This window comes from Saimiri boliviensis, chromosome 13 (genome assembly GCF_048565385.1).
Source record: "Saimiri boliviensis isolate mSaiBol1 chromosome 13, mSaiBol1.pri, whole genome shotgun sequence".
Taxonomy (NCBI): domain Eukaryota; kingdom Metazoa; phylum Chordata; class Mammalia; order Primates; family Cebidae; genus Saimiri; species Saimiri boliviensis.
Genome location: NC_133461.1, coordinates 8,732,825 through 8,755,758, shown reverse-complemented (window position 1 = coordinate 8,755,758; position 22,934 = coordinate 8,732,825).

Genomic DNA, 22,934 nt, shown 5'->3' with positions numbered 1-22,934 from the left:
GGTGAAATTACAATTTAAAAATAATCCAAATATTAAACTTAATAAGTAAAATAAAAAGGGAGCAATTCCAAATTTCAAAATGCACATTTACTCATATCTTCAACATTTCTGAAATCAGGATGTATCTTGCTATACATAAACACGAATTGTTCCAAGTTTTCATAGATAGTGGTGATATTTGTAATAAATATTGTTTTTGATTCAATGAAATGTGATAATTATAAACTGAAAATTAGTGAAATACCTAATAGAATTTAGAACATTTTAACAAGACCCAAGATTACAATAAATGAACTAAAATAAGGAAAATACAGAACTGAAAATAGATAAATAGCTCCAGAAATTGTAAAAAATAACCAACAATAGTTGGCTTAAATTTGAACACCTAATTGAAATAAGTTTCAGAAACATAAAAGGATGCAAGAAGATTTAGAGAGTTTAAATATATCAATAAGTACTACAGTGGAAAATATTTTCGTGTAAGACGGTCCCTCAAAGACTAAAAAAGTAGTTAATTCTAATATTTTAGAAGTTTTTCCAGAAAATAAACAAAGTTAATTTCACCTCGTTTTTGAAGGGACTGCAATCTTAATGCCAAAGTTTACTAAAGACAATTAAATGTAAGAAAAAGTTAAGTTCATTCCCTTAGCAAACTACATTAGAAATGACTACTGCAGGCTATTACCAACTGGAGGATAGTTGCTTTGAAGAACTGCTGGACCTGCAGCAGAATGTGCATGAGTAAAAATTAAATCTTACCATTTGTATTCTGGTTTTGTTTATTACTAGATTATAATTGTGTATGACCTGACTGACACACATGTTTGGATAAAAGACATATTAAGTAAATTGTTATCCAAATGTATTCAACAGTTTAAAAAGATAGTGTGTCAGGACCTATAAAAAATTTGAGGAATGAAAACATGGTTCCATATAAGAAAATGTATCAGTGCAGCTTATCACAGGGACAGACTAGAGGAGAAATCCCACATGATTATCTTAAATGATGCAAGAGAAAATGTAATTAGATCAAGGACAAGGTGAGGATGCAAATATGTCTTTCAGTGCATAGACTGTTTTACCTGTTTATACATTTTCTGACCTATTGTGGATAATACTATGGCTATTATTGTCCTTAAAGTTTTCGCTCACATGATGCCTGTGTGAAACTTTTTGATACACTCCATCTGTAGTGATTCAGTTTGACACAGCATTATCTCTCCATTTCCTGGTAGTGTTAAAAAACTTTATCAATATATGATGAATTTTTTAGTTTTTTAGTCTATTCAATCTGTGTAAAACTACTAAGGAAATTCAGGATTGGTCAGTTCCTAACATTCAGAGGAAATAGAAGTAGCTTCAGTTATAACTTTCTTGGGGTTTCCTTGTCTACATAACATGAAATATAAAATCCAAGAACATTGCATAAATTTCTCTGCTTATTTAATTATTGTCATTAGTATCACATTATTTGTGGTGATATTGTTTTTCTAAAGGAAATGGAGTTATCACTTTTAATATATATGTAAATTAGTCATGCCATTTTTGTTGTCACTTTCACTCCCACTGGTCTAGGCTACATCAAATCTTGATCATAGTAGATGGAGGCTAAGCTTTCTCCCCAACCATCACACCCCTATCCTTATATTGTCAATCTATGATATTGTTCTACCAATGACTTTCTTGTAGAAAGCATATAATTAGATCATATTTTTATTAATCCTGTCAATCTCTGCTTTTAAATTGGTGTATTTAGATGAGTTATACTTAAAGTCTCATTATTGCTGTGTTGGGGCTAAATCCTTCCTTTCTCTTGGTTTGTTTTCTGTTTGTTTGTGTTCAGTTCCTCCTTTCTCTTTCTTTTTCCTTGTGGGTTACTCAGACATTTCTTACAATTGCATTTTATTATCTATATTCTTTAGTACCTTTTATTATCTACATTCTGTAGTACCTTTATCTGTATATGTTCTAAGACTGGTTACTCTAGTTATTATAATATGCAATATACATATATAACTTTTCACAGTCTACTGGAACTGACACTGTAAAACTTTGAGTGAAGGTTAGAAATCTGTCTTCTATGTAGGTCCCTTTACACTCTCCATTTTGAAAACATAAATGTTTTTATATTTTATAAATGTTTTCAAATACTTTTTTCTACATACATTCAGCAACATATCAGATAATATTATCATTTTTGCTACCTGACATTAAAAACTCATGAGGAGAAGGACATTTTATTTTATGTGTGTCTAACTTACCCATTCCATTGTTCCTTCTTCCTCCCTCAAGTCTCAGCCTCTTTCCACTGGCATTTCATTTCAGTTCCAGTAACTTCTGTTAGACATTCTTAAGGGTAAGTTTTCTAGCAAGACATTTTCTTAGTTTTATTTTGTCGGAGAATGTCTTTCTGTTCCCTGTTTCTGAAGGTTATTTTTCCAGGAGTATTCAGATACAGAACTCAGAACTGACAGTTCTTTTTTTTTTTTTTTTTTTTTTTTTTTTTTTTTTTTTTTCCCAGCACCTGAAAATGACCTTCATGGTTTCAGGTGAATTACTATCAAATATTATTTTCATATAGATTATTTGTTATTTCTTTCTGACCTCTTTCAAGACTTTTTCTTTACGTTTCAGAAGATTGGTTGTGATGCATCTTTAAATAAATTTCTTTGGGTTTATTCTGCTTGGAGTTCATTAGTTTCTTGAAACTATAATTCCATTGAAACTGTAATTCTTAATTCCATTGCAAACTTTGCCAAATTAGCTATTATGCTCTTGAGTACTATTTTTAGCACAACTTGTTTCTCTTCTTTTAGGACTTCAGTGAAACAAATGTAAGGCTTTTTTTTCCCCCAGGTGTCTGTCCTTGAGGCTCTGTTCATATATTTTTATTTTCTTGCTCTTGGTCAGATTAAATAATATCTATTGACCTGTCTTTGAGTTCATTCTTTCCTCTGTCAACTTCAGTTTACTACTGAACACATCCAGTGAGATTTTAATTTTGGTTGTTTTTTAAAATTCTTTAATTTCCTTTTGCTTTAATTTTTTTTTACATATTTGATTTATTTGCTGATATGTTCTATATTTAAAATGTGTTTATAGATTTTTTATAATTGTACAGTATTAGGATTACTGCTTTAAAATGTCAAGTGATTTGACCATATTAGTTATATTAGTGTTGGTGCCTGATGATTGTATTTTCTCAGTTTGTGGTTGTCCTCGCTCCTAGTATAAGAAGTGACATTTTATTGTACTGTGGATATATTTTGGGTATTATGTATCTTATCGTCATCTCTATTTTTAACAAGCAGTCTCTGTGTTTAGCTGTAATATACCAGCATGAGAGGGGAGAGGATGTTTGGCTTCCTTCTAGGCCTTATTGACACCACCCTGGGAAAAGTGGACTGCTGTCTCTCGCTACCTCACTGCAGTTGGGTGGAGTAGAAGCTCAGCTCCCCTCTGGGGCCACAGTCAGGAAAACAAGAAAAGCCGAGGTCAACTCATATTGTCTTGCTCCACTTCTCATCTGAGATATATTGGGGGGGGGGGGGAAGAAAAACCCTGGAAACCCATCGCTGTATCATTCTTCAAGTCCCAATGTCCTTAGGTTGTTCACTTTCTTATACCTCTTAGAATTTTTCTTTGGTTGGTTGTTGTGTTATATCCAGGGTTTTTTTTAGTTACAAGGAGGAGGACCTGGGAGGAATAGGGATGTTCTATCTTGGCTAGAACTGTAAGTCCATTTAAGATTGCTTCCCCACGTCCCGACCCAAAGGTTTTTGTCAATTTCTTACAACAAAACACTCTCCTTCTCCTACCTGTCATTTTCTTACTACAATTTTTCAGTTTCTTTCCTAATGTTTTCCATAGTTACATTAATTCAGTTATTTGCTAATTATACCATAATTGTTATAAAGTACTAGCATAATTTTATATTAAGATAATCTGTCTTATTTAGATGCAGAGAAACTCAAATTTGAAATTTGGGGGTCATGTGAAAAAATAAGTCATAGTCTCTAAGGGGGTAAGGAATTGACTAAAATAATTGAAATGGTTACATATAAGAGATGGTATTAAAAATAGTCAATGAAGGATGGTCCGGGTTTTAAGGGAAGCATGTTGTGTGTCTATATATCAGTCTGATAAAAAGCATGTAGAGAATGTGAAGACCTCTTCAGACAATAGCAAGAATTCCACTCTGTCTGAAGAGAAATATTCATGTAGATGAACAAGAGATGATTAAAAGTTTGATTATATGGTAGACAATCTTTTTTAAGAAGATGTTAGACTTAATTCAATAGGCAGTGGGAGTCATCAGACATTTTCATAATTGGGGGAAGATGATTAGAATCTGATACTGGTGTGCTAATGGAATCCATTATCTATATAAATAACAATCCTTCAGGTCTTTCATAGAGATTGCTTCATTAAATTCCATATAGATTTGAGGAAAAAGATGATTTTACCATTAAAAACTTGTTTTAAAATAAGAACGTAGCCCTCCTCATCCTCAAATTCAACTATTTAATTATTGTACTCTAGCAGTTAGCACACATTTTTTGCATGTAATAGAATATATATTCTTTAAAAATAAGTGATATATAACTTAGGAAACAGAAATGACATTTAATTTATAGGATGTATCTCAGTAAAATGTGATTATCAGAGAGGTAAAATTCTAGATGATGATTTTTGTTTTCCTTCTTCATTATCTTGCTTAGTTCAGTATTCCTTAGTGGTACCACCTATCCTGTTTCTAGGGAGATACTCAAGGCCATTGCACAGTGGACTGAAATAATGCAAATTTTACTTTTCATTGAAGGTGAATTCTTGCTGTCACCAAGAAAAAAACAAATTGTGTTGAAATATTTCTGCTTTATTACTCTAAATAGTTCAAAACTCTCTTTTACCCAATACACATGATACAGGGAATATAAAATGGAGGTTTTTTTTTTTTTTTTTTTTTTTTTGTAGCCTGAATAGGAGACAGAGTTACCTAGATAATGGATGAATATTTCCTTTCTATATGTGCATAATGGAGCACGTAAGTAAGGAGCCATTTGTGTAAGTCCTATCATTGGTAGGATCTAAACTTGATAACAATGGAGTCTGTAAAATGCAAGTTGCAGTCTTCCTGTTCTTGATATTTATGGACACAGTAGAAAATAGAGATGCTATTGAGTATAAATGGATAGTCTCTGGCAGAGGAAAATAAAGATAATTAAAATTTTACTATCAAAAATTTATTTTTTCATTTAAAAAATTCAGATATTCCACAAAGCAGCAAATTAACATAGCACATCTTTTTCTGTGTGTTTTATGTATGATGCTTAAAATGAAGTGGAAAGGTGATAAAATGAGTTAGAAAGGATATTCAGTGCATATAGCATGGTGTGGCATGCAAAGTGCTGGCTTTGAAGGCAGGCAGTGGTTCTAATACTAGCTGATAATTTGTAGCTGTGATTTTCCTCCTATCATTTACTTTCTCCTGTGATGAATATTAGCTAGAAATAAAGGTAGACTAATTCATTCTGTACACTATATTAAGAAGAGTAGAAGAAATTTGGAACAAACTAATTGGACGGAGGCCTAAGGGTCTTTGATATATTAAAATTTCAAAAGTCCTACTTATTTTCCTTAAAGTAGAAAAGAAAGCCAAAGTTTAGTTACATAATTATTGATTAAATTAAATAATTATTGGATTTTGTGGTTAATATACTGGTATACCTGTGTAATTGTATCTCTATCAAATCTTCTGTAAAATTCATGTATGCCTTACCACATTTATAGATTACATATATAGATTATAATCTATATTCTACATTATAGTTAAGTAATTCATACTGAATTGAGAAACATTGTATTTTATGGAAAATATCGTATCTGTTCTCATGAGAGCAGTTAAAATGTAAGTTAGACTAAGTTATCTCTTTATGCAATACCCTCTTAAAGCTTCATACCTCACTTTAAGTAAAAACCCAAGTTCTGACAGTAAGTTATACTCAGGAAAGACATTCATATCTGTTTTCCTGGGACAGTCCAAGTTAGTGCCTGCTACCTCTGTGTAATTATTAATAGCACCCCCTTACATCCTTTCATGAGTCCTGTTCAAACGGTAAGTAATGGCCACCTTATTTATGAGGCACTCCATAATCTGATCCCTATAACCTCTCAGATCTCAGCTCCCACTACTTCACGCCTTCTTATTCTTCTCTAGAAACACAGGCTCTGTTCCTCACACAGATGAGGCCCAGGCCTACCTCTGGGCCTTTGCCCTTGTAGTTCCCTCTATCTGGAATGCCTTATCTTCTATCTCCACACAGCTGACTTCCTCACTTCTTTTTCAGGTCTTAAAGCAGTGTGATCTCCTTGTCCATCATATCAGTCACAGTCTTCTCCAAACAAAGCTCATGCTAGGTTTTTAAAGAGGTAATTTGATAGAAGAAGTGTTACATAGGTATAAAGAGTTGTTAACTACGTGATTGCAAAAGGCTCCATGAAAACATGAAAGTATCACAGAAGTAACAGCTGCCATTCCTAGTGCTGGGGAATGAAAGGGAAAAGGCCAGGATTAAAATTGAAGAGCTTGAAAGATGAGCCTCACAAAGCTTGGTCCCAGATGGCTGAGGAGAGGGTGCTGCTCATCTGGTGTTGGTGTCTCTGAGTTTGGAGAAAGGAACCCATTTGGCCATGGCTAGGGAGCCTCTGAAGAAGAGCTCCTGGTGAGAGTATTTTACTGGGGATCTGGGGATCTGATAAGGCTGTTTCTGTAAGTGTTGGGAAGCAAAACGCAACTAAACAAAACATGTGGGCACAACTGCTTCAACTGCAATGCCCCAATTCTGGTGGGGTAAAGTGAGGCTAGGAAGACACTGGCAGAAGCAGGAAGCATGCAGGAAGCAAACAGGAAGTAGAAAGTCCCTTCTTACTCCTCCTATTTCGTAGTTTCCTTCCAGCACTCTGTACTGGAAGGGCCCTTACAAGAAGCTTTCTAGCAAAGCTGAAATGTGGTTTGCAAAGTTCCAGCCCCAGCATCATCAAGAGCCGTACGGAAGGATGAGTGAAACAGAGCCATTGTTTAATACTAGCTATAGCCAGCCTTGCTGAAATTTCAGTATCTTCCAATATTTTCTATTTCCTATTTGGCTTTTTTTTTTTTTCTCCTTAGTGCTTCTCACTGACGTACTAGATATTTTTCTTATTTTCAGTGTTTATTGTCCATCTGCCTAATTAAAACATAAGCCTAATGATAATAGGAATTTGTGTGTGTGGTTTTTTAATGTTTTGTTCAACCTAAAAAAAGGTTCCTGGCACAAAAGAGGTCCTTAATAATTATTTCTGAATATGAACATTAATAGTAAACATTTATGTAATAGTTATTATGTTCAAGGTTCTAGTCTATGTACTTAACATATATTTAGCTCCCAAATAGAATTGTATGCTAATCTGTTATTAGTCCTATCTCATGGATAAGTAAAGTGATGCATAAAAATGTTAAGCAGCTTACCTTAGGTCACTTAACTAATAAGCTGTAAAGCCAGGGTTTGAATCAAGGCAGCCTGTAGTCTGACTCATCGAGCTAAATTGAAAATACGAATGAAAATACTAAATACACTCCTTCAATTACCCATAGTTCATGAACTCTAAATATATTGTCTAAAAGCATTACCTTATGTCAGCTATGTGAACAAGCTTAATGATTAAGAAGCAATATTGTTGTTGGACTGTCTTTAAAATTCTAATCTTAAAATGAAGGGTAAATGTAATTGGCAACAGTCTACCCTTTGAAAGATACTTCCAACTTTAATGAAAACAAATGTCTCTGGGCTTAAATAGCATTTCCAGAGTCAAAATTTCTTAGGAACTAAACCTTTGCTTAGTTCAGTAAAACAAGGCTTCAACCAACAATAGTAGTGCCCTCATTACTGTGTTGTCAAATCGTTTGCATTACTAGCTCAGACTACTCAGTATGGTGCACAAAAAACTTTGTATGACCCAAACATCTATTTCTCTTGTGATTAATATTTCATTAAGTATTAATAAATACAAAAAGAATGCCTAAAAAGAGTATAATAACATTCATCTTCAAAGTCACAGAGGGAGATAATCTTTCTTGATATACAGCATATATACACTACTGCAGTATTTATCTTGGAGTTTTTCCTTCAAATTTTGAAACTGACTCAGAACAAAAAAATTGTGAAAAATATAGTACATTTCATTTACAAAGTGGAGAAAATAATTCAGTTTCAGATGACCTGAAATCCTTCAAAACCATTCTGATACGTTTCTTCTTTCTTAAAATGAGGATGTGGGTTGTCTTGATGGCTGTGTGTATACTCACGAGAAACGAGTAGAGCTGTATTGGAGTCGGAATTGTGCATGTGGGTTGGAAGGGTCCAGACCTAGAGGGCCCCCTCCACCCCTACGCCACAACCCAGGACTCTGGTGCTTTCCTTGAATCTCATAACTTCTCCAGAATCTTTATTTACATTTGTACATCATCGTGGATTTTTTCCAGGCTGTGAAAGTTTGTATAATTTGCAACAAGTTTAGTAATTTCAAAGTCACAGACACTAATGGCCCTTTTAGTAAGAATAGCCCATATTTTAATTAGTATGCATGTTTCACATTTCAACTTCACAACAAATATTTGAAGTAAGTGTTCTGCCCTTTGCTTTAGAAAACAATATATAGGTTTATAAGACTTAATTAAAGGACCAAGCTCATCAAGATAGTTGTTAGCAGAGAGTATGTAAACAGATGTTCCCTGCTTACCCTCTATGGTGAAGTCAAGAACCCAAAAACAGATAGAGGCAGAGAGAAATTAAATGAACGTGTTTCACTTACAATTCTATGTTCTTTAATGGCCTCTTATTGTTGTTTTTCTGCTAAAATGCTTGATAAAATGCTTGATATTATTAATGCCAATACTTCTTTTGTTGACTAGGATTATTTTGTATCATAGGTCAAGGATAAGCCAACTACACGGCAGAGAAAGTGGATGGAGCTATTTTTGCTGTCTCGGCTGGGATGCTTCTGAGGGGCAGTCAGCACGGATAGACATGCCCTCATTTCTCCTGTGTCCTCTGCCAGTGCTCCAGAACTGTGGGTGAGTCTTACCATCCACTTTGAGAAAGTGAATGGTACTTCTACTTTCCCAATATGCTCACAGACCTTGGCTTTAATAATTAGGCCCCTTATGATGAATGTACTGTGCAGCAGTACACTGGTGTGAGTGCAACACCCAGGTGGAGATGAGCATTCCTTGTGGGAATCCCTTATCCACTTCGCATATTCTTAGCAACACGATCTAGTCTGAAGTAACTGGCATATAGTAATGAATATACCAGGAGAGAAGGGTTGGGGAGGAAGAGAGGAGAAAGAAAGGCATTTTAAAACTCACATTGTAAGGATAAAATAATTTATACATTTGAACTCACTGGAATACTCTTGAAAATGTAGTTTGTGGTGAACGTAGTCATCAGCTTCCCACATCCACTTCTCATTGCTCTTCACTAAGAACCCAGGGCTAACACTTCATCAGTTAAGTGAGTCTCTCTTTTGGTTCAAATTAGCTTTCTACTTTGAGAATCTGAGAATCTTCTCAGGTCTGCTGATACTCTTTTTTCTTTTTTTCTTTTCTTTTTTTTTCTTTTGGTCCTGTGACTGTCTATGCTGGGACTGATTTTTCATTTGAGTCCAATTATTATTGAGTTATCTGTGTTGGGTGTGAACCTGTTCAAAACTCATTTTAAGTACGTCGGACTTTGGTTCTCTCCAAAATGTTGAATAACAGGCTGGTAGGTTGGTTTATTACTTAAACAGAGGACAGTACTGTTTCTTTACCTTCAGCTCTGTCTCTATTCCAAGTGTGTTGGGCTGTGTGTGTGTGTGTGTGTGTGTGTGTGTGTGTGTTCTCTACTAATTTAAGAGCTCTCTTGGCTAGACATAACACGACAGTTTGTTTGCTCCTTGATTTTTTTTTTTTTTGTCCTGTGATTGTCTATTCTGGGACTGAATGATTTTTCACTTGAGTCTAATTATTATTGAGTTCTCTGTGTTGGGTGTGAACCTGTTCAAAACTCATCTTAAGTACATTGGACTTTGGTTCTCTTCAATATGCTGAATAACAGGCTGGTAGCTTGTTTTATTACTTATTTGTAGAGAATATAGTCCTGTTGATTTGCCTTCGGCTCTGTCTCTATCCCAAGTTTGCTGGTGTGTGTGTGTGTGTTCTTCACTAATTTGAGAGCTGTCTTAGCTACACTTAACATGATAGTTTATTTTGCTTTTTCTGTCTTGTAAAGATGATTCATAAGTAATGAACCTGAACTGAAGAGATGCCCCACTGTACAAAGTCACGACTTATTTTACAAAATTTCATTGCAATCCTTGGAATCAGTGTCCTGAGAAGCAGCTCTATGCTCACTCAAGACAATTAAACAATGTAACTTATTTGTCTTAAAATTCTGTATTTTAGGAAGAACCTCAAGTAGAATTTTTAAAATTCCTAAATAGGGCATTTAAAATAATGCCTTTTCTTAAGTAAAGTAAATTTAAATGAACTTAATTCTGATGGGGACATTATTTTTAAAAACTCAAAAGCATTTAATAAAAATTTCAGTTATTTTATTTCATTCAGTTTCCATAATACCTAGAGTGATTCTTGGTATACAGATCCTAGAAATTATTATAAATGCTTTCCACCTTTTTAAAAAAGTAGATGAATGGAAGTTCTGTGTTTAGGAATTACAGTTTCCGTTAATGACGATCTGTGGGCACTTGCTGTCTCTCAGCATCAGGTTTTTCCTCTGTACCATGAGGTGGTAAGATACAAAGTTTATTATTTATTTCATGTCAATATACTTTTTCTTTAAGAAAGAAGTTTGTAGAGAGTCTGAGAAGTTATAATGGTTGGTGAGGTATGTTGGCTCACATCTGTAATCCTAGCCCTTTGGGAGGCCGAGGTAGGCAGATCACTTGAGGTCAGGAGTTTGAAACCAGACTAGCCAACATGGTGAAACCCTGCCTCTATTAAAAACACAAAAAATTAGCTGGGTGTGGTGGTGGACGCCTGTAATCCCACCTACTCAAGAGGCTGAGGAAGAAGAATGGCTCAAATCCAGGAGGCAGAGGTTGCAGTGAGCGGAAATTGTGCCACTGTGTTCTAGCCTGAGTGACAGAGCAAAAAAAAAAAAAAATCATAATTGTTTACTTAATTTTAATCTTTTGAAGTACAGATGTTGCTTGACTGACAATAGGGTTATGTCCCAGTGAACCCATTGTAAGTTGGAACTATCTTAAGTGTAAATTCATTTAATAGCCTGATAAGCCCATTGTGACATCCAAATATTGTAAGTCAAAGTATCCTAATGTAGATGTTCTTTGACTTACGATGGAGGTGCATTGGAAAAACCCATGGCAAAGCTGAAAGTTGAATTATTTTAGGGAGGAGACCATCTATATTCTTTTAAATCTTGCCGTATTGGATTTGAAGGAGTAGGTAATAGTCATGTTTCCTGGTTTTGCTGTGTGGCTATTTTCTTAGCTGTCTGCTACTGGCTGTCTCATGTCTAAAGTGAATTATGAAACTAGTATTTGGAAACTGTTGTCTTGAAATTGAGGGAGTTCAACCTCCCCCTAAAATATTGGATACATTTTCATCATCAGGATACATGTTTACATAATGATAATGTAAAATATTCTTAATAATTTATACGCTTTACTTTTCATAGAAAGGAGACTTGACTTTCAAGGAAGATAGACTCATGAAACTATGTTTATAAATCTGAGTAGTATTGTCTGGCAGCAATATAAAAAACTTTCAAACATAACATTAAAGAGCATGAATATCTGATAATGTTTATCAAAATTTCCTATGTAAGAGATGATATGAGAGTCTCAGATGCAATCTGCTGTAAAAACAAATGTGGCAATATGCCTAATATATATTTTCCTTTCACTGGAGGATTCACTTTTAGACGTTTTACATACATAAAGAACAAAGGGGGCTGGGGGCAGTGGCTCATGCCTGTAATCACAGCACTTTGGGAGGCCAAGGTGGGCAGATCACCTGAGATCAGGAGTTCGAGACCAACCTTACCAATGTGGTGAATCCCTCCCTCTCCCTGCTCTACTACAAATACAATAAATTAGCCTGGCGTGGTGATGGATGCCTGTAATCCCATCTACCAGGAGGCTGAGGCAGGAGAATCACTTGAACCCATTGAACCCGGGAGGTAGAGGTTGTAGTGAGCCAGAGTGTACCACTGCACTCCAGCCTGGAGAGACTCCATCTTAAAAAAAAAAAAAAAAAAAAAACCAACAAAAGTCAGTCTCATTTTAAAAATGTAAGGCTGAATAGTTTATTTATCTATAATTTACTTTTAGCAGAATATTTTGTTAACATTCTAAAATATGATTAGCTTGAATCTCAAGTTACTACTGAATGAATTTTATTTCTATCAATTTTTTGTGATATTGATATCATAGTTAACTTTTTCCAATTTAGATTATTTACGTTGTTCATTTCTTCCTATAATAATATTTTTTGCCAAAATGGACACTGCATTTTTGTGAATATTTCTGATTATATCCTAGGGATAAATTCCTAAAAATGTAATTGAGCAGTGAACAGATATGCCTGAATTTAAAGCTTTGGATGTAGCATTAACACATTTTCACCTAGAAAGCCTGTGCCAATTTGTATTTATTTTAAACAAATCTTATGTGGGAATGCATTTTTATTTTCAGGTATGTTGAACGTTATTCCTTTTTCAGTCTATGCCAATGTGCTTATTTCGATAAAAAGGATATTTATGTGCATTTTAAAAAATTGCATGTAAACCTAAATTTCTCCTCTGTGTCCTGGCTACATTGGACAGCCTATTTCTTCACTTTGTCTATGATTCTGCTAGGACATTTATCTTTCCCATCTTGATGATGAGAACATTTTAAAATTAATACATAATATTTGTGCATTTTTTGTGGGGCATCTGTGACATTTTGTTACAGACATACAATATGTAACGATGAAACTAGGTATTTAGGATATCTGTCATGTCAAACATTTATGATTTCTTTGTGTTGAGAACATATTAAATCTCTTTTAGCATTTTTAAATAGACAACAGATTGTTGTTTACTGTAGTTTACCCTATTGTACTATTGAACACTAGAACTTATCCCTTCTGTCTCACCGTATGTTTGTACCTATTGAGCAATCTCTTTATCCTCATACCCTACTCAACATCTGGTAACTCTCATTCTGTTTTCTACCCCCATGAGATCAACTTTTTAAATTCGATTTCTATGTTTTATATTAACTGAGACCAACATTGCAATCTCTACTATGTGCAAGACCAGAGCTTCAGAAAATTTGGAGGAAAGAAACGCTTCCAATTAAATTTACAATATTTCCTCATGATTTTGGCATTTTGTTTGGTAGATAAAATAGTATTCTTTTAAACAGCATGATAGATCTTATTTTATTTCCATAATAATTGAGATAATTTATACACGCAAATAAATATTTAGACCACTCAACTAGAGGAAATAAATATCTGTCAAGAATGTTAATATTGTGTGACCTTTGTAAATATTTCTGCAAGGCTTCAACTTTGGGGGGATAACTGTGCCTATGTAAGTTTATGATCAAGGGCAGTTGCAAAAATATCTGTCATGATGAAATACCGCCTATTCTTCAGTAGATTATTGGCCATGACTGATTCTTTACCTTCTTTCCAATGCCATTTGGATGGACAGTTTCTTCAGTGAACTAGGAAGCATAAATTGGAAATATATTGAGCAAATTGTTCAAGGTGTCTTGTTCCAAAGAAAGAATAATTCCTCTGTTAATATTTTATAGCTTCATGCTAATGAGGAGATTCTTCAGCTAGCAAGAGAGCAATTTAGGCCATAAAGTAGAAGTAACTTTATAACTAGGAAAAGAAATGAACACTGAAATCTTTGCTAGAATATTTTGGACTGTTTCAGTGTTTTTGGCTTCTGCTAATAAGGCATCATGCTTAGTTATCAATCTACTTGGCCCTTGGTAGCTCAAGTCTTGATTTGAAAACCTGAAAATCTTCCTTAGTTAAAGGGAGAGATGGGATGAGGTAGAGAAACATTAAAGGAAGCTGTACAAATGAGCTCTGTTAGCAATGATCAAAAGCAAAATGTTAAAAAATGTTAGCAGGAGGAGGAGGGCTATCTTTTCTAACTCAGGCTAATGATTTTTTTTCCCTTTAGATTCAGCAAAGGACCTTACCTCAAAGTCCCTGAGTGGGAGGTTTTTATTCTTGTTTTGGTTTTAAATTTTATCCTCAAAATGAAGTTTCGAAAATACATTAACAATGTGGAAAAAAACAGTGAATTAGAAATCAAAGAGCTGATCTTCTTTTTCTGTCTATGACCCTAGCTAGTTGTATGACTTAGGAAAGTAACACCATCATCAGTATAAGTATCTTCATCCTTAGGACGAGGAGCTTAGAAAACATGGGCACTAGGTTTCCTTGACCTGTAACATGATTTTATAGTTTTTTAAAAAATTATATTGCCCTATTAACTGTGTTAAAACATTGTCGTTTTTGTCTTGCATGGCTTATTTACTTGTGCTTGCCTGGGTCAGCAACATGATGGGATCACTGTGCATTCCAATTCACTAGATATTATTTTTTTCATCAAATGGGTAGTAGCTCTTCAGCAATCCTTGCTAATCTCATGAACCATGTAACAGACGCACCTGTCATTGGTCACACTTCATATGAAATGCAAATGTTGCTATTTCCCATTGACATTTATGTTCTAATCATGACCTTGAAGAGAACTAATTTAATATCATTTTGCATGCCAGATTTTGACCTTGCAAGAAAATATACACAAAGAATTTATGTTATATTTCTACAGTCTGCTTTGAATATTTTCACTCAGATTATCTGGGGAGCTCTGTTAGTAATCATGTTGCACAAGAATAAAAAGGTAACTAAACTTTTCAGTAGCTTTGTTAATAACTTACAGGATGTAAATATACACGAATACAGTAGTATAATGTGTGAAACAATATTGGTCATATGCCATTGCAATCAATTTTTTATGCTTGGAAGCCTTTGTTTATTAAATGTTGTTGTTCTAGCATACTTACAAATTTTTATAAAAAGTAATTTCTCAAACTCCCCACATGTAGTTCTGAGGGTGGATTAAAATTTTCCCAATGGCAATGAACATGGACAGTTTTAAAGAAATGCATTTTCAGATCCACTTGTTATTTGATGTTAAATGTACACACATATATATATATATATATCAAGGTAATTTTATATGAATAGTAAATCTTTTATTTTCTTTTTCTGGACTCAAGGACAAAGGGTAATAACAGTTGCTTTATGTTCTATTTCTCTAAGATGCCGTTTAGGACAGTGCATATAAAAATAGAAGGCAAAAGTAGAAGACAGCCAGAAAGTATGTTCATTTATTATTGTTAATTTATTATTTAATGCACTGTACACAGATTGTGGAGTACATTTTGTAAAGTATCTAGCTATCTCTTGGAAACTGGGGGTCAATTTGGGGCAGTGTACAATATTAGATAGAAAAAGTCAACTTCAAGGTACTTGTTCAACTTATTATGTGAATAGGAGCAACTTTGACCAAATTATTGTAAAAGCTAGGATCTCCAGCTTTCCTTTCTCCCTATGGCTATTACACTGAATAAAAGAAATACCCTATGCAGAAGAGAAGTGACGATATTGCCCTGGTGAGCTGCTTTGGTGCAGACATACTGAGTGGTTGTTATCCAGTCCCTTTCCTGCTCGGGGAGGCCTAGCATAGATATTCCACAGATCAGGGCAGGCAAAAGAGAGTAGGTAAACAACCTACTCTAATATCTCTTAGTATACAAATTGCTTATGATATTTCTCATTTATTATATACTTTTGGTGCATGGAGCCAGAGGCATGCATTAAGCAAGTTATGCTTAAAAGAAGATTGGACGTCAGAGGAGTATGCGTTCCTGGTGATAGAAACAAGGCAGGTGATCTTGCTATTGGCAGCTGAGCCCTAAAACTATTAAAGTCTGAGAGACTGACAAAAAATGGAATGTGTTTCACAAGAGGGAGACATTCTGAGCAATATTCCACCTGTCTCCTGTCCAGAGCCTGGCTAGCTCAGGGGCAAGATGACCTGTATTATTGGTAACTCCCATCCTTTTAATGGATCCTGTATGAAATGGGCAGCTATATCTAAAAAGTTTTCTTCCAACAATCCTGAAGCCAGAGATTGGTTTGGCTGGTTTTTTTTTTTCTCTCTCTCTCTCTTTTCTTTATTTCTTCTGGGGAAAAAAAAAAAGCAAAACAGGATACACGTGCAGAAAGTGCAGGTTTGTTACATAGGTATACGTGTGCCATGGTGGTTTGCGGCAGCTACTGCTCCACCCTCTAAGTTCCCCCTCCTCACACCCCACCCCCAGCAGGCCTAGGTGTGTGCTGTTCACCTCTTTAAACAGACTTGTTTTGATCTCAGTTCTAACACTCAGAAGTCGTCTGGCTGCCCCCCCAAATATTTGAAGTTTCCGAGGCTATAATACTGTAATAATTGGACACATTTAAAAGGAATATTGTGGTCAAATGAGAAGATAATTATGTAAAGTGTTTTGTACAGTTCTTAAAACAAAAAGTATGTAATAAATGAGAAATATCATAAGCAATTTGTATACTAAGAGATATTAGAGTAGGTTGTTTACCTATGTGTGTTTTCACATTCTGAACAACATTCCACATATAAACATGAACTCCAGTGGAAATGTTACATTTTACCTCATTATGAAGTCTAGTTTACAATATTTTCTTTTTCTTTTTTACTATAAGAAAATAATATAACGTATTGTTCTTGCACTTGTTTTAGGACAGTAGAATTATTACAGTGAAGGAATCTGATTATCAAAAAACAAAAAGATTTAGTTACTTGCTCAAAGTTTCTTGAGAGCCTGATGATAAAGTCATGACAATCAAGGTTTTTCGGTTTGTTTTTAAATATTGAACTAGTAGGCTTTTCATCATTCTGTCATTTTCTTTCTGTCCTTTTGGCTATAACTTTTAGGAGTAGTACCTTCATTAAACAGTATTTTATATCTTTGAGTAATTATTTGTTTTTCACATATTCTTCAGAATCTCTTTGAAAGTTTTTCTTATTTTCATAGAATCTTATTACCTTACACCCATGTCCACATTACTTCAAGATTCTTTTCTTCATGTATTCATTTAATTGCCAGGAATGCCAATAAAATTTTTACATATGTTTTCAGTATCTGTAACAAAGTTAATTTTCCTTTTGAAGACTGCCATGTGAGTATTTCAGTTATTGCCACTCAGAACTAAACTGGTTTTAAAATATTAGTTCCTGCTATGTGTTTCTTTAAAAACAGTTTATAAAACAAAATTAGTATATGAAGCTAAGAAATAATTGAATAGGGTTTCATGTCTATTCCTTTTATTCTCATATATTAAGTATTTTAGCAGAATATGTTGATGGGAGTTCTTTTCAAACTGATGTTTTATTCTTCTTGGTGCCACAAACTAGATCGTGTACATATGTTTTATAGCAAATGAGTACAAGTTTAGTTTGTTTCAAAAATATTTGAAATCCATGCATAGTCCTTTTATAAAATACGTTTTCCAATATTGTTTTGAAGATCCCCCATATGTATACTTATACATGCATGCACATTAAATGACCTTTTAAAGAGAATGATACATTTCGTGTTTTATATTCTTACAGTGAAAATGATAGAAAGTGGATTTGTAGTAGAGTTACAGACATTTTATGACTGCATGTATCAGTATGGGTAAATTTCAAAACATAATGTAGAAGCAAAAAAAGCAAATTGCAGAATGATCCATTCCGTAAGATACTATTTGTAAAGAATTCCAAAATCTGAACTCATGCACTTTCGTTTAGGGATTATACACATGAAGTAGTAGTACAAATATATCCACAGAGTACACAAAGGTCAAGGTCAGCACAGTTTGTAACTTAGAGTACTGTGTGTGTGTGTGTGTGTGTGTGTGTGTGTGTGTGTGTGTGTGTGTGCACCCACGCGCGCACGCGCAGTAGCTCAAATCGGCTCTTCTTGGCAAGGACATTTAGAGCCTTAGGATATTTCTATTTCATTTATGCACCATCCACTAAGCCTTGTCCTGGTCTATTGGAAAAAGATGACTTTCAGAGTGTCAGGGTTGGTTGTGTTGCAGCTAAAGAGAGAAAGGCAAAGGCACATGATTGTCAAGCGGATGCCTGGAAATTGCCCCTGTCATTCTACCATCATGGTAGAATGGCCCTCTTACCATGTGGCCATGTGAGAACCTTGTGACAAGCTTGTGAAGCTGGGAAATGTAGCTTTGTCATGAGGTTGGGAAGTAGGGAAGGAGGATTTGAGCAGACAAGTTAGTCCTCTGTCTCAATAGTCAATTAAGTTTTCTTCCTGGATGGTGATTCTTGACAAATGATATGGACAAATAAAGCAGTTTAGTACCATGAATTAACTAAACTTTAGTTTTTACTTTAAAAATTATTACAGTTATTTGGGTCCTGTTTTTTCTAGTTTTGAGATTTTTCAGCTTTCTTATCAATTATTTTAATCTCTACACATAAATATAATACACTCTGTTATTCAGATTTGCCAGATTTGGTTTGTGTGGTTTACAAAGAATCCTGAAAGTTAGAAAATTGGATATGGTTTAAGGAACTAAATTATTTTCTCTAATGTAAAACATAGGTGGGCCCTATGCCTCATCTGTAGGAGAGACGTTTGAATTTATATACTCATAGAGCTTCCGACATCAAAAATGTCTAGTTAACCAAATGCTGTATTATATTAGGAAAAATATTTTTTAAACCCTGATTATAAGTATATTTTCATTACTTCTTACTCTGTTTTTCCTGATTTGTACTTAATTTACTCTTACAACTTAAATAGATATATGTATATATGATTGAAATATATATGTAAGCACACTTTTATGTTGCAACTTTATTTTAAGTTCCATTGACTCAACTAGATTTTATATTACTGAATTGCAGCTACCTATATTACAGGTTGATTGGAAAATAAACTTTAAAAGAAATGCTCATTTATGTATTCTTAGAAGTGGGCATTTATATTATTCACTTAATGAAATAGATGTTAATTACCCAAAGCAAAAGAAACTTATAATTAATACCCTACAAGTCAAAGATACAGGTATCTTGGAACTTTGACACCACACGTTTTTGAAACATATACATCCTGTGTGTGTGTGTGTGTGTGTGTGTGTGTGTGTGTGTGTGTGTATACAGAGAGAGTGTATATCTATATATCTATATATGTATGTGTATACATGTATATATGTATGTGTACATAAAGGCACTAGTGGAAATAGCTTCAAAATTAATTAGTAATAGTATTTCTTCTCTCCTCACATTGCCATGGTGAACTAAATTATGGAACTATTATAGTTCTTTACAAAGGAAGTTTTTAATTAAAACCTAGACATTATATATATATGTATACACACACACACACACACACACACACATATACACAAGCACACATATATATGTATGTATATGTGTGTGTGTAAATATATATATAAAACTTGTCTCTAAAAATAGGTGCCTAAGATTATTAAGGGGTTATGGACTTTTGATATATCTGCAACTTTTATTTTAATTATTTCTGTCGAATGATTCAAGTGATGCTGCTTTACTGGTATTGATCTAAATTGATACAGATTTGGATATTATTAAATGATATTTTAATTATTTGTAAATGACTTATACCACAAAGAATTGTAATAAAGATTTATTAAAAGTCCTATAATTAATAATTTTTGAGTATGAATGGGGAGTTTGCCATGGTGTTTGTGAATTAAATTCCAAAGATTAAATAAATACTATAACAATGAGAATTTCTATGTCTAGTCAGTCAGGAATGTACTTGTGTTTCCCTAGTTATTTTCAATTGTGGAAGATAAGTCTTAATAAGAAAAAAAAAACTAGTTAAGTTTATTTCTCTGCCCAAGTCTGCTCTATCTTAGAACAAATAATTTCTGAATTCTGAGCTAACGGATTGTAAATAAAGGCACCAATGAAAATAGCTTTAAAATTAATTAGCAGTAATTTTTCTTCTCTCCTCAAATTGTCATGGTGAACTAAATTATGGAACTATCATAGATCTCTACAAAGGAAGTTTTTAATTAAAACCTAGATGTCATTTAAACAGCCGCATACAAAAGATTACAAATATACATTCTTTTGTTATTTTCAGTATAAATTATTACTTGATTGGGTACCCTTATCATGTTACTGTATGAAACCACTTTAAATGCAAATTCAAATAATAACTATATGCAATTATTTGTATTATATTCATTGCTATTCAGTCCATAATATGTGGAACTTTGGAAATAAAAAGAAATCTTGCTTTTCCTAATACTGTTTTACTTTCTAATATTTAAAAAATACAATCCATCAGTTTAACAGTTTTGCTCCATGGTTTGGCAAAAAAAAAAAAAAAAAAAAAAAGTGAAAACAACATGTGAGCACATTGATCAACGTGTAACTTTAGAATATCACTGAAAAATCTTCAAATCCAATATTTATGTGAAAATATTTTGAATACAAATGATAACTATTCAAAGGCTGGGCAATGTTGGCAAAGCGATGGATTGTTAGATGTACCACCAATAATGACTTTGACATTTACTTGAATGGAAAGTCCTTCCAGGAGTTTACTGAGAAAAGTAAAAAGTATTTTAGATGGATGAGTTCATCCATAATTTTTATTTTTGTTTTCATTTAGAGTTTCATAAGAGCTTTAATATTAAAAGCTTTTAGGTGATGAATGATAAGCATCTTAAGGAAACTTTGTGTTTTATCAGATTTGTATCATTTTTAACATGAATCTCTAATACTTCTAGTTTCTGACTCAATATATTAAGAATCATATAATGTTCATATTTAGTATTTTTCCCAAAGTCATTAACTTCATTTACACCACATTTTTATGTCATTTCTTCTGGGAAGCATACATAAAAGAATGTGAAGATTATGAGAAGCTTATAAAAGTTCAATAGTGTCTTAAACTCACTGTACCAAAGCTTATCATTGATAGAGAATAAGATACTACTCCATTAATAAATCTGGCATAAAATTCAACTTCTATTAGTAATGAAAAAAAGCTATTTAGTAGAATGGGATTTATATGCTTGGTGTATAAAGAATACTTGAGTATACTATATAAGAGATAAGAACAATCTTTGCGTATTTCTCAATAATTCTCTATTAGAGTTCTGAGTTAATACAAAACAAGTATTTTAAATTTCTTCTCCGAAATGTCTTATTGAAACCAGGCTTCCTAAATAAGAACAGAGTATAATCCAAAAAGGACACTTGATCACTGATAGCTTAAGGAAATCCTGGTGTTGTTTCCAGGAATCAGACACCTCATGGTTTTTGATCACTTCTCACTGAAGACTATATAGCAGAAACTTCACTCACCAAATATATTTCAGTGTTTACTTTATATCAGGCACTAAGCATATCCATCAATCTTCCATCTATCCAAAACATTCTTCTGTAAAGTCTTATAAGGTATCTTTAGCTATTGATTTTGAAGATCACCAACTATTCTTCCTTTCTGTATATCTTTTTTTCAAAAATAGGTGGTACCAAAAGAGGTGAGAGTTAGGATGGTATGCAGTGTCCTGAATCACCATCTGCTACGGTCTTGAAGTTCTAGGTAGAAAATAAAAGAATCAGAAATAGATTGTTCTTTCTTATCACCATCTAGAGAAAGGTTAAATATTTGGAAAAGGAAAGAAAACAAAAAGGAAGCAAAGACCTGTTTTTGTAAGTAGTGTTAGGTAATAGAATTTGGTTTTCTGGAACAAGCTTGTTTTATTTTAAGCAGCGAAAGAATAAAGTTTCCAAAGATTTTGTATTAAATACTATGCAGTTTGAGTGCTGAGGTTTGAACAGAAGAGCTCACAAAACTGGCAGTTCTCAGAAGACTGTAATTGGAAACAGAAGGATTCTTATGCTGAGATATCCACAGGCCAATACTCACAAAATGCATAAAAGTGATCTGACAATTTTATCAGGAGAGTACACATAAATATTGCTAACCTTATGTTAAATGCAGGGTAAAACTTATTTGAAGGAAGAGATAAAGTGAAAATGTAGTTCAACAAACATCGGCAAATGTGTGTGAGTATCTTCAGTTGAGCATAGGTATTACCGTCTTGCCTTAGTCAAGCTAACGTGAGCCAAAAGTAAATTGTAAGCATGACTGCTCAGTAGAAATAACCGAGGGATGACCCTACCTACACGCCAAATAACCACTTTACTAGTGTTTTACCGCATTATAAATACCCATGTGTGGCATTCTGGCAGTTAATTAGAAACAAGGAATCAGCGTTCAGGAATGACTTGGAAATGGAGAATTTTGAGACAGAGGTAAAGTGGTGTGGTCAAAATACAGAGAAAAATCATAAAGAATGCCTATAATAAGAACTCAGAAGGAAAAAACATGCACAAGGGGAAATGTCAGAGAAGTGGAAAGAGAAAAATTAGGAGGAAGCAAAGTCATAGAAGACCAAAGAGAACTTCAAAAAGGATGAGAGAAAATATAGACCTGAAGGTCGAAGTACTATTTTTTAGAAATATTGTTAACAACCGATAGATCATGAAGATAAAAGTAAAACTTTCATGCACTAAAAACAGAAGCTTATATACAGACCATAATGGAGTTACATGGGGAGTGTTCTTAGAAACTGCTATTTTAAAAAAGCGTGTCAAAAATGAAGGATAAATAAGAATACCATTTTTAAAAGTAACTTAAATATGTCATAAAGTTTATGAAATTCTGATTATTTGAAAATAAGTTTATAACTTATAAAA